Here is a 10,540-nt window from a genome sequence, read left to right as displayed (position 1 = left end):
AGAGTCGAGCTGGGTTTTGCCATTGTAGTTTAAGACTATACTTTCAGGGATCATTTCTATAGTTTTTAACTTGGAAGTGCATTTCTAAAGTGACGAGTCTCCCAACCCACGATGAAGAGCTTTGATACTCTTTTCTGAGCGTGAATCGGGTGTAGAGTAATGATTTACTTCATAAGCTCTGCATCATTGATGAACGTTCCTTACTGTATAATACGGTGAGGAGGAAAGGGGTATGATCAGAGTGGTTATTTAAACTGGAAATAAAAGAAGATAATCTTTATAAATTGGAAACTTATAAGTCATTTCCTGCTCAACAAGAGGCTGCTGTTTTAGGCCCCAGTTCCAGGACCTTCAGTTTTTTTGAGACAGCGCCACCTACCAAAAACACTAACTGAAGATAATACAGGCTCCAGCTTTGATATTTAAGCCCTGTTCATGGTAAAACTGATTTGCAGTGCCATTAATTTCTCAATTTAAGAGTGCAAAATTATTAATCTATATCGTCATTATTTTGAATAGAAATCATCACTTATAAAGCACATCTTCTCCGGTTTATTTGTGTTCACATGCAATATACAGCATCCGCCAGGGCGCTTAGTCCAATGGTGCGCATATTTGGAGAAATAATGATTTATCATCACATGTTTGTAAAATATTTAATCATACAGAATAACATTTCTATTCATTTTCCACTGAATTATGCGATCTGAAGCTCAAACAGCGAACTCTGTCTCTCCTCTTCCTGATTTGTGTCAGTTATCATTTCAGCGCTCTCTCATTCGCTGTACAGCTGTCAATCATCTCACATGGTTCAACAAGACCATACTCCTGCCCTTCTGCATGACGCAGTAGTGATGGGCGATACCACTTATTTTGTTTTCGATACGATTCCGATACTTTCAAGGCCAGTATCGCCGATGCCGATACCAATACGATACCTCTAAACTGAATTTTTAAATATAAAAATGTCTTAAATTATTGAATTACTAAGAGTAAAATGAGTAATGATGCATACTTAACATTATATTTGAAAGGCATTTTAACATATAATATGCCTTAATTGGAACTTATTAGAATATATTTTTACACATGGTTCAAAAATGTACTTGTAGTGGTAGCCTAACCATGGAAATCTATTCATTTAATCTATTCTATTCATTTTCACAAGGGACTGCCAGTGACAGGCTGTTGCATCCATAAAATGCAACTTTTTTTATTCTGACAGTGTATGTTTTATATTAAAATTAGTTACAAAATAGAACATCAGTATGAACTTTTAACATTCAATTTAAAAAATGTAATTGCACAAACTATGTAGGCTACAACTTCAATTTATTTATTGTGAAATAACTCAAACATGTTTTTCTGTCTTCTGTTAAGCATTGTTCTGTACGTTTCCCAAAAGCATCAATGGTTTCTTATGATACTTTTGGGAAACACAGCCCTGTTTGAATGCCGGCAGTGTATGAACGCTCTCAGTGATTGATTGGTTCTGACTTGCAGCATGTGCGTCACAGTGCGTGTTTTCAGACGAGCAGGAAAATAGTTCTACTACACAATTATTCACTAACATAGGTTATTCATCCAATTCAATGCATATTGTACGCATTAAATTGTCATTTCTTGTCAAATAAACAAATGTCAAAGTGACGCCAAAATGAATGGGAGTCAATGGAATGCTAACAGCAGGTGGGGGTCCGCTAGCCAATGGCGGCTCCCGGGGATGCTTCAATGTCTTCCGGAACACTCAAGGGGGTAATCCATCCGCCGGAAACTGAAGCCTCCGCGGGAGCCGCCATTGTAGCAGAACTTCACCTGCTGTTAGCATTCCATTGACTCCCATTCATTTTTGCGTCACTTTGACAGCGAATAACTTTACATCTGAAGCGTTCAAAGACCCCATTTGTCAATTATTTATTTCTAAAGAAACACGACAATGTATAAAAGGCTCCATTACTTTGTATCTAACGTTATGACTTCGTAGAAGCCGTTTTTGTAAAAAATAGGCTAACGATTGCGTCATACCCACGCGACTCTCTGTCGCACTGAAGATAAATTACCGTATAGACCGGCGGAGAAGCTCGCAAGCAATCGGGAGGACGTGGAGGCATAAAGTCAAGGGAGAAGCCCATAGAGAATCATAAAGTTTCTCATGCTGCTAGCTCATTGACAACTAATAATCACGCTCTCCGTCTGTGCGAGATTCGGAAGGGAATGATTCAGATTTCCCTCGGCACAGCTACTAGAAGACCCACGTCACATCTACGTCGTCAAGCTCAGTCTGAGTCTGCGCAGTTCGCCTGGCGATCAGGAAGTGAGTGCTTCAAATCGGGCTTCACTTTTCTCCGTTGAAATCTATGGGGTCGCTGTGTCCATCTTATATACTGTCTATGGGAACACTGCCCCCCTGGCTGTCAGCCGAAGACGGTGCTGTGTGGTGTTTTGAGAATATCAGCTCTGATGGATATTTGTAAAAAAAATCATCTTGGTTACCTATGATCACGCGCGTGAACTCGACAGTCGACTACTGTGGACTTCGACCGAAAACAGGAAGTAAATACAGGTATGTGTGCTTGTTGAATTAACATCTTTTTTTATTAATATCTTTCACATCTAATGCAGTCAGTTTCACCGTGTTCAATCTGAAGGAATCACTCAACATGGCTGGGCACTTGTAATGACCCATCAAGAATGTTAAGAGGATAAAAGCAGGTTTAAACCTTGCCCCATTCAAGTCAATAGGGTGCAAATTTTAAAAAGAGGATAACACCAGAGAATGTCTAATAAGGGGAGAAGTTTCACTCTCGCTACATTTCCGGCTTCTGACTGGTTGCAGTTCCACTCTGATTCCATATGAGGGCGCTCACAGGACGAGTGCAGAATGAATGGAGGTCTATTCAGCTATACCCCTCAAAATCCACTTTTCTCAGGATATAATTTTTTGTCTAGTAATTTGAATGTTGTATTCGAAAGGAGATACAAAAAAATTCCACATTGCTGGGCGTTAGATTTTTTAGAGTCACTTCTTCTTCTTCTTCTGATTAATGGCGAGTCACTTATTTGCTTTAAAAAAAAAGTCTTTTAAAATGTCAATGACGTCATACACATTGTACGACCAGAGATACTGCTTTATGGCAATCCTTCAGTCACTTTGGTGCCTTCGCGCTCTGCACTTTCTTTTCTCTCGAGGCATCGCCAGCACAGCTGACACAGGTAAACACACGTGCTAGAAGAGTTTTTGTTAGAAGACATTCTGGTCCCGCTTCGGATGCCACGATGCCATCAAGCGGTATTCTCTGGTTGCAATCAGTCCTTCACTGACCAATCAGCGTTCATTAGCAGAATGCTAGCGTGTTATGGGCAACAACAACTCAACCTGTAAGAAATCGAAAGGACATAAGTACTCGTTCATTCAACTTTTGACCTATAATAACCCATGTTGAACTTGCAAAACCTACAATCAAATCTGAGATTTCTCAACAGCAATCGGGTGAAAGAGACAAATTTAGCCGTCTAGCTCCATAGACCCCCATTCATTTTGCACTCGGGCGATCGCCCCCAGTGGAACTCTGGTGGAACTACAGCCAAAAATTCGATACAATAGGACTTAATAGGGAGTGGTGAGGCTCTCTGTAGACGGGCTCTGATAACACAGTGTATGCAACACCGATTTTTGTCGTTGTTCTCTGTATTGACAGCACTCCAAATTTACTAAAAATTGAGCTCAATGTTAAAAATTGACCGGAGTTCTCCTTTAATTCTTTTAACAAATACGATTATGGAATAGAAAAGCTCCTGCAGCAGTTCTCCTTTAACACAAGGACCCAATAAGTTTTTTCTAACAAGACTTAAGATAATAGGTGGATTATAGCTGCAGCCACCACTATATCATCCAGTTCGGTAGGTGGCACTGTCACAAAAAAAAACTAGAGTCCTGGAACTGTGGTCCTAGAACTGGGGTCCTGAAACTGCAGCCTCCGGTTGTGCAGGAACATACTACTGTCTTTGCCTTGTTCTAAAGTTACATATTGTCAATGCGTAATTGTAAAAGTAAAAGTAATTTTGTTAGTATGCAGTTAATAATATTTGTTGTTAATTAGGTTAAACAACATAATCTGAAGCATTGACGCAATGTTGTAGCTTTTTTTTTATACATGACCATCATGACTGTATTTTTTCTCATGGTATAAAAAAAAAGTTTGCTCAATATTCACCTGACATTAGTCAATCTGCCTAATTTTGAACTGATTTAAGACTAAAAATCACATTGTTTTTACAATTCAAAGTCACTTCTCTCTGTGTCGTCCCTACCGTATGTGAGACAGTTAGTGTCAGAAGAGAGTCGAGCTGGGTTTTGCCACTGAAGGTTAAGACTATACTTTCAGGGATCATTTCTATAGTTTTTAACTTGGAAGTGCATTTCTAAAGTGACGAGTCTCCCAACCCACGATGAAGAGTTTTGATACTCTTTTCTGAGCGTGAATCGGGTGTAGAGTAATGATTTACTTCATAAGCTCTGCATCATTGATGAACGTTCCTTACTGTATTATACGGTGAGGAGGAAAGGGGTATGATCAGAGTGGTTTTTAATTCGTATAATAATAATAGACTTTAATTCAACAATACTAGGGAATTTATTAAACAACTATAAATGGGAAAGACAGAAGACTAATTTGAATATTCTAATAAAGTTTTAAAACGAATAGTAGTGTTGAAACTGGTAGGTAGTATACTGTAAATTAAATGTGTTATTGGTTTGACATTTTGTTATGGCTTTTCTCTTATGACGATGTTGAGTCGTTTTTCCCCCAAATTATATAAAAAAATGTTTGCCTGGCGTTACATTTTTAACAGATTTAAGATTAATCATCCCATTGTTTCAGAATTCAGATGTCACTTTTCTCATTGCTATAGTATAGAGAGACATTATATGATGAACATATTTAATGTAGCCTTTCATTCGCATAACTTTGATCAGGGAACATAAACAGAAGCCCAACCGAGCTTGCCAGATGTCTAGCGCAAGCATAAACCTCATTCAAACGTGAAGCTCAAATGTGCTGCATAACACGAGAATGAACCTCATTGGTTCTTGCAGAAGCTCAAACGTGCTGCGTAACACGAGAATGAACCTCATTGGTTCTTGCAGAAGCTCAAACGTGCTGCGTAACACCAGAATGAACCTCATTGGTTCTTGCAGAAGAACACATAGGTGTGTTAATAGTTACTGCACCGAATCATGGTTTACCTCTATAAAACCTACTGTCATATTGAATACATGCATTTTTAAGACATCTGAAATATCAACATGATGTTCCCTCATGCCCTTAGCCACTTTAGGGACGAAACAATGATCAAAACTTTACCACCTATTTTGCACATCTTCTGCATGTTTTCTGCTCATAATAATCATGTTAAAATGTATGTATCAAATGATACAATGTAAGGGACACTGATCTTTTAATCATCATTATGGCAGTGGATTATATGTTTTGCCCCTCACAATTAAAACGGCAGAGCTTTGATCAAAAAATGAACACTTTATTGGGAGATATAGAGTGACAACTGATATGTATATGCATTTTATGTAAGTAGCCTCCTATACTGTAGTCATTGATGAAATTGATTTACAAGCTATCAGAATATCATTTTACTTTGAACAAAAATTGTATGTGTATTTTGTTCCCCTCCTTGAGTGTGAGCTCCATATTCTCACTATATCACGCTATAAGGCCCTAAAAGCATATAAAATATGATACAAAACATAAAACACATGCATTTTTTTTTAATTGTCAGGCTTTACAAGGTCAAAATGTTTTACAGTTTTTTTCAATCGCTAACAAGCGCTTACCCATACTTCAGATATTTTTTCTAAACTCTTAACACAGACTCACACCTACAAAACACAATTGGCCAAATGGTTAATTTTCTTCTCAAAAACACATTTTGTTAAATATATACTAACTCTTCATTTCAAAATAGAACACATCTTTCTCTCCACACACTAACTTTACCAAAACACTGGAAATCTGACTCAAAATGAAATTATTCTGTCAAAGAATAACACTTGATTTCTTTTCACAAGGCACATGCAGTCAATCAAAGTACACCAGGTTTCAGAATACTGGCTATTCTTGACATTACAAAAACTGCATAGACTTTTATGTTTCAGTTTTACAGGTATTTGCATGCAAACCATTCAATCCACCGTTTTTACACTAAATGTCTTGGTTGGAAACTGTATGTCCACATGTACAGTAATGTTCTCATTCAAAAGCATTCCAGTAAAAAGCAAATCAGTTTTTTTCCTTTTACTCTTTACTACAGGAGGTACAGTAGAAACACGGTATGATAGAACAGAAAAAGTTTTACAGTATTGCTTACAGTGAACAAAATATCCATGAAACACATAAGAGCATTCTGAACAAAAAAAAACAACAGCAAAAAGCACAAAATTACTGTATCTAATCTCTGCAATCTTCAGGGTTAGGCCACATGTTTTCATCAACATCACATCTGATATTATCCAAGGCGATGCACCTGGGATAAAACCACTTGGTATGTTGGATCCACCCTTGGCAATCATGAACTGTGATGTCCCTGCACCAGCATCCATGGCTTCAAGGAGGGACATCTGGTCATGTGGTTGATGGTCATAAACCGTCCACCTCCATGCAGAAAATAACTCCTCTCTGGGGTTGAGGAAAGGTGAATAGAGTGGAAGGAAGAGACTTACCAGTCTTGGGTGGACTTCAAACCATGTTGTTATTGCTTGCGAATGATGGAAAGCCACATTGTCCCAGGTAATTACAAAGGTCCTCATGTTTTCACCCTCCTGATCCTGCTCTGGACCAGGCGCTGGTGGAGATCATTGAGAAAGGCAAGGATACGCTCTGTATTATAGGGTCCACTGGCTCACTGCACCTCTCACTGCATCTCTCACTGCATCTCTCAATGGGCCTGGTCTTCTCACTGGGCCCCTTGCTCTTACTCTTCCTCTTCCAGACATTACAGTGTTTGTCTTTTTCCGTTTCTGTTTCCAAAAACATCACTCCTCACAGTCCTTCTTTTACTGTATAAGTGTCAATGTAATAGAAAAAAATAACCCCTGCCACTCTAAGCCAGTCTAAGCCAGACTGGAATCAGCTGTGGCTGGCCCAATTTACCCAACATAAATAAGCTCTGTGTCAATTATTCAATTGTTTGTTTGTTATCAGCTGAGATATTCAATTGTTTGTTTGTTATCATCTGAGATATATTGTTTTTGAACTGATCATTGCAGAAGCAGAGGTTTTTATACTGTATCTAAGGTTTGGAATATTGTTTTTGCTATTGTGGGATGTTGTGTGTTAACATTCGTAAATACTACAAAAACAATCCATAGTTTTGTTGGGAGGTATAGCTTGTCTGTTAAGAAAATGTAAGCATTGTGGAAATGTGTTCACTGACTGCATATTGTGTGAAAACGACATGAAATGTGTGAATGGTATGGCCACAAAAGACAGATGCTGTGCTAATTGTGTTTAGAGTTTTGAAAATGTGACAACTGGCTGGACAAACGCTTGTTAGCGACTGAAAAAAACTGTATCAGCTGAGATATATTGTTTTTGAACTGATCATTGCAGAAGCAGAGGTTTTTATACTGTATCTAAGGTTTGGAATATTGTTTTTGCTATTGTGGGATGTTGTGTGTTAACATTCGTAAATACTACAAAAACAATCCATAGTTTTGTTAGGAGGTATAGCTTGTCTGTTAAGAAAATGTAAGCATTATGGAAATGTGTTCACTGACTGCATATTGTTTGAAAACGACATGAAATGTGTGAATGGTATGGCCACAAAAGACCGATGCTATGCTAATTGTGTTTAGAGTTTTGAAAATGTGACAACTGGCTGGACAAACGCTTGTTAGTGACTGAAAAAAACTGTAACAGAACTGGTTAAATAAAGCAGAATGTAAATTTTACGGTGTTGATATTATCATAGATTTTTTTTCTTTCAAAAGTTCAATCTTTGAGTGCATTTGTATTTTTAGACTTTATTTTTTATAAAACATGCATATTTATTAAAACCATGTGCATATTGAGAAAACAGTTTCCTTGATAAAATACAAACTTAATCTTCACACTCATTGTCATATATATGAAAATAAAACATTAAATGCCATTGCTGCAGTCTATATGTAATCTAACCAACTGCAATAACTTTACGCACATAAAGTTAAAACCATAAGCACAAACATATGAATGTCATAATAAAAACAACAATAAAATAAAGCTAAATAAAAACTCATCTTGCACAAATAATAAAATAAATAGCTAATTGTCTCAAAGTGTCAATGTTTCGAATTATATCATAGAACCAGTAATACATTTTATTTACAGCATACTGTAACTACCAAAATCAACACCTATTAATTCTCAAACTTGATTTAATAAGACATATTAATCAACTATTCTTCACAGTTAGATTTATAAATTATCAGCACCTTGGCAATGCTGCATCTGTTATTAACAAATCAAATGACCACTCTGATCATACCCCTTTCCTCCTCACCGTATAATACAGTAAAGAACGTTCATCAATGATGCAGAGCTTATGAAGTAAATCATTACTCTACACCCGATTCACGCTCAGAAAAGAGTATCAAAGCTCTTCATCGTGGGTTGGGAGACTCGTCACTTTAGAAATGCACTTCCAAGTTAAAAACTATAGAAATGATCCCTGAAAGTATAGTCTTAACCTTCAATGGCAAAACCCAGCTCGACTCTCTTCTGACACTAGCTGTCTCACATACGGTAGGGACGACACAGAGAAGTGAGTTTGAATTGTGAAACAATGTGATTTTTAGTCTTAAATCAGTTCAAAATTTAGGCAGATTGACTAAATCAGGTGAATATAAAGCAAACTTTTTTTTTATACCATGAAAAAAAAGTCAGGATGGACATGCATATAAATAAAAAAGTTACAACATTGCGTCAATGCTTTAGATTTTTTGCTCTAACTAATTATCAACACATTAATTGCATACTATCAAAGATACTTTGACGCAGTCAAAATATATTTACCTATACAGGCTCAGGGAGTAATAACTTCCACATTATTCATTTACATATTGCAATATCTTCTATTATTAACACTTTATAAAAATGACCACTCTGATCATACCCCTTTCCTCCTCACCGTATTATACAGTAAGGAACGTTCATCAATGATGCAGAGCTTATGAAGTAAATCATTACTCTACACCCGATTCACGCTCAGAAAAGAGTATCAAAACTCTTCATCGTGGGTTGGGAGACTCGTCACTTTAGAAATGCACTTCCAAGTTAAAAACTATAGAAATGATCCCTGAAAGTATAGTCTTAACCTTCACTAGCAAAACCCAGCTCGAGTCTCTTCTGACACTAGCTGTCTCACAGACGGTGTTCATTAGTTGGTCAATCGCACAGTACATGAAACAGCGATTAGGAAAGTAACATCTAAACCATTGGTATGTCCATAATCACTAACACTTAAAATATTTGTAACTAATACAAATATTGACTAATATCGGTGTACAACTAGTAGACACAGTTTATCTGTTGAAATGAGACATAATATTTCCACATACATGTGCTCACCATTATCACCGATGAGAAAAACAACATTTACAACCACATTCGAGTAGAATTTTTAACATTGTTCATTGTTTCGGTGGCATATTTAACTTAGATAATATCAAACGCTATTTATTTATTTTTACAGTAGAAACGATACAAATAAACGTATATTATGATCAACTATACAGTTACCCATAATGCACGTCGAACTCTGGAAACAACATGTGACAAAGCAACCAATCAAGAGAGAGGATATGTGTTCCTCGATAAAAACGTAATATATAAGCATTTTAGACTTTCGGACACAATGTAATACACACATACACACACATAAACAGACCAGTTATTATAAATATAAACATATTTGATTTGTTTCTTCAGGGCAATTTGTTTAAATCATAAATCGTGAATTGGTACATCACTCTCAAATGTCCGGAGAGAAACCACCCACTCTGTATAAAGGTTCCGTCAAAAATGAAATTGGTTTTGAATGTGTCACATAATATAGGCCTATGTGTTATATTTTGGAAAACTACACTTGCTGTATTCTTAATACACATGTCTTAAAGCTAAATTCAATAACCAAATACAGTCAGCAGCACGTTTCATAAATCACAAACGGGGCAAATAATTGGAACATATGAAAGTAATCCAACCTTTAATGAAAACATAAATGTTATTTCATGTCTGTATCTTTTGTATCTAATATTTTGTGTCTTTGCTAAGTTTCAGAATTATTTTGATGATCTAAATCCTAAATCATTCACCTTTATATGTGTCTCAAAAAGGAAAACAGCCTATATATTTCTGATAATAATATGAATTATAATAAATTATTTTCTAATAGGGACCTATGTAGCCTACAGACTACATGAACATTTAATATAGGCCTATAGGTCATGCAGTTTCATTGGAGACAATCTTGAACACAATGTTTT

Source organism: Phoxinus phoxinus (genome assembly GCF_949152265.1).
Source record: "Phoxinus phoxinus genome assembly, chromosome: 6".
NCBI classification, from domain to species: Eukaryota; Metazoa; Chordata; class Actinopteri; order Cypriniformes; family Leuciscidae; genus Phoxinus; species Phoxinus phoxinus.
This window is presented reverse-complemented; position numbering follows the sequence as displayed.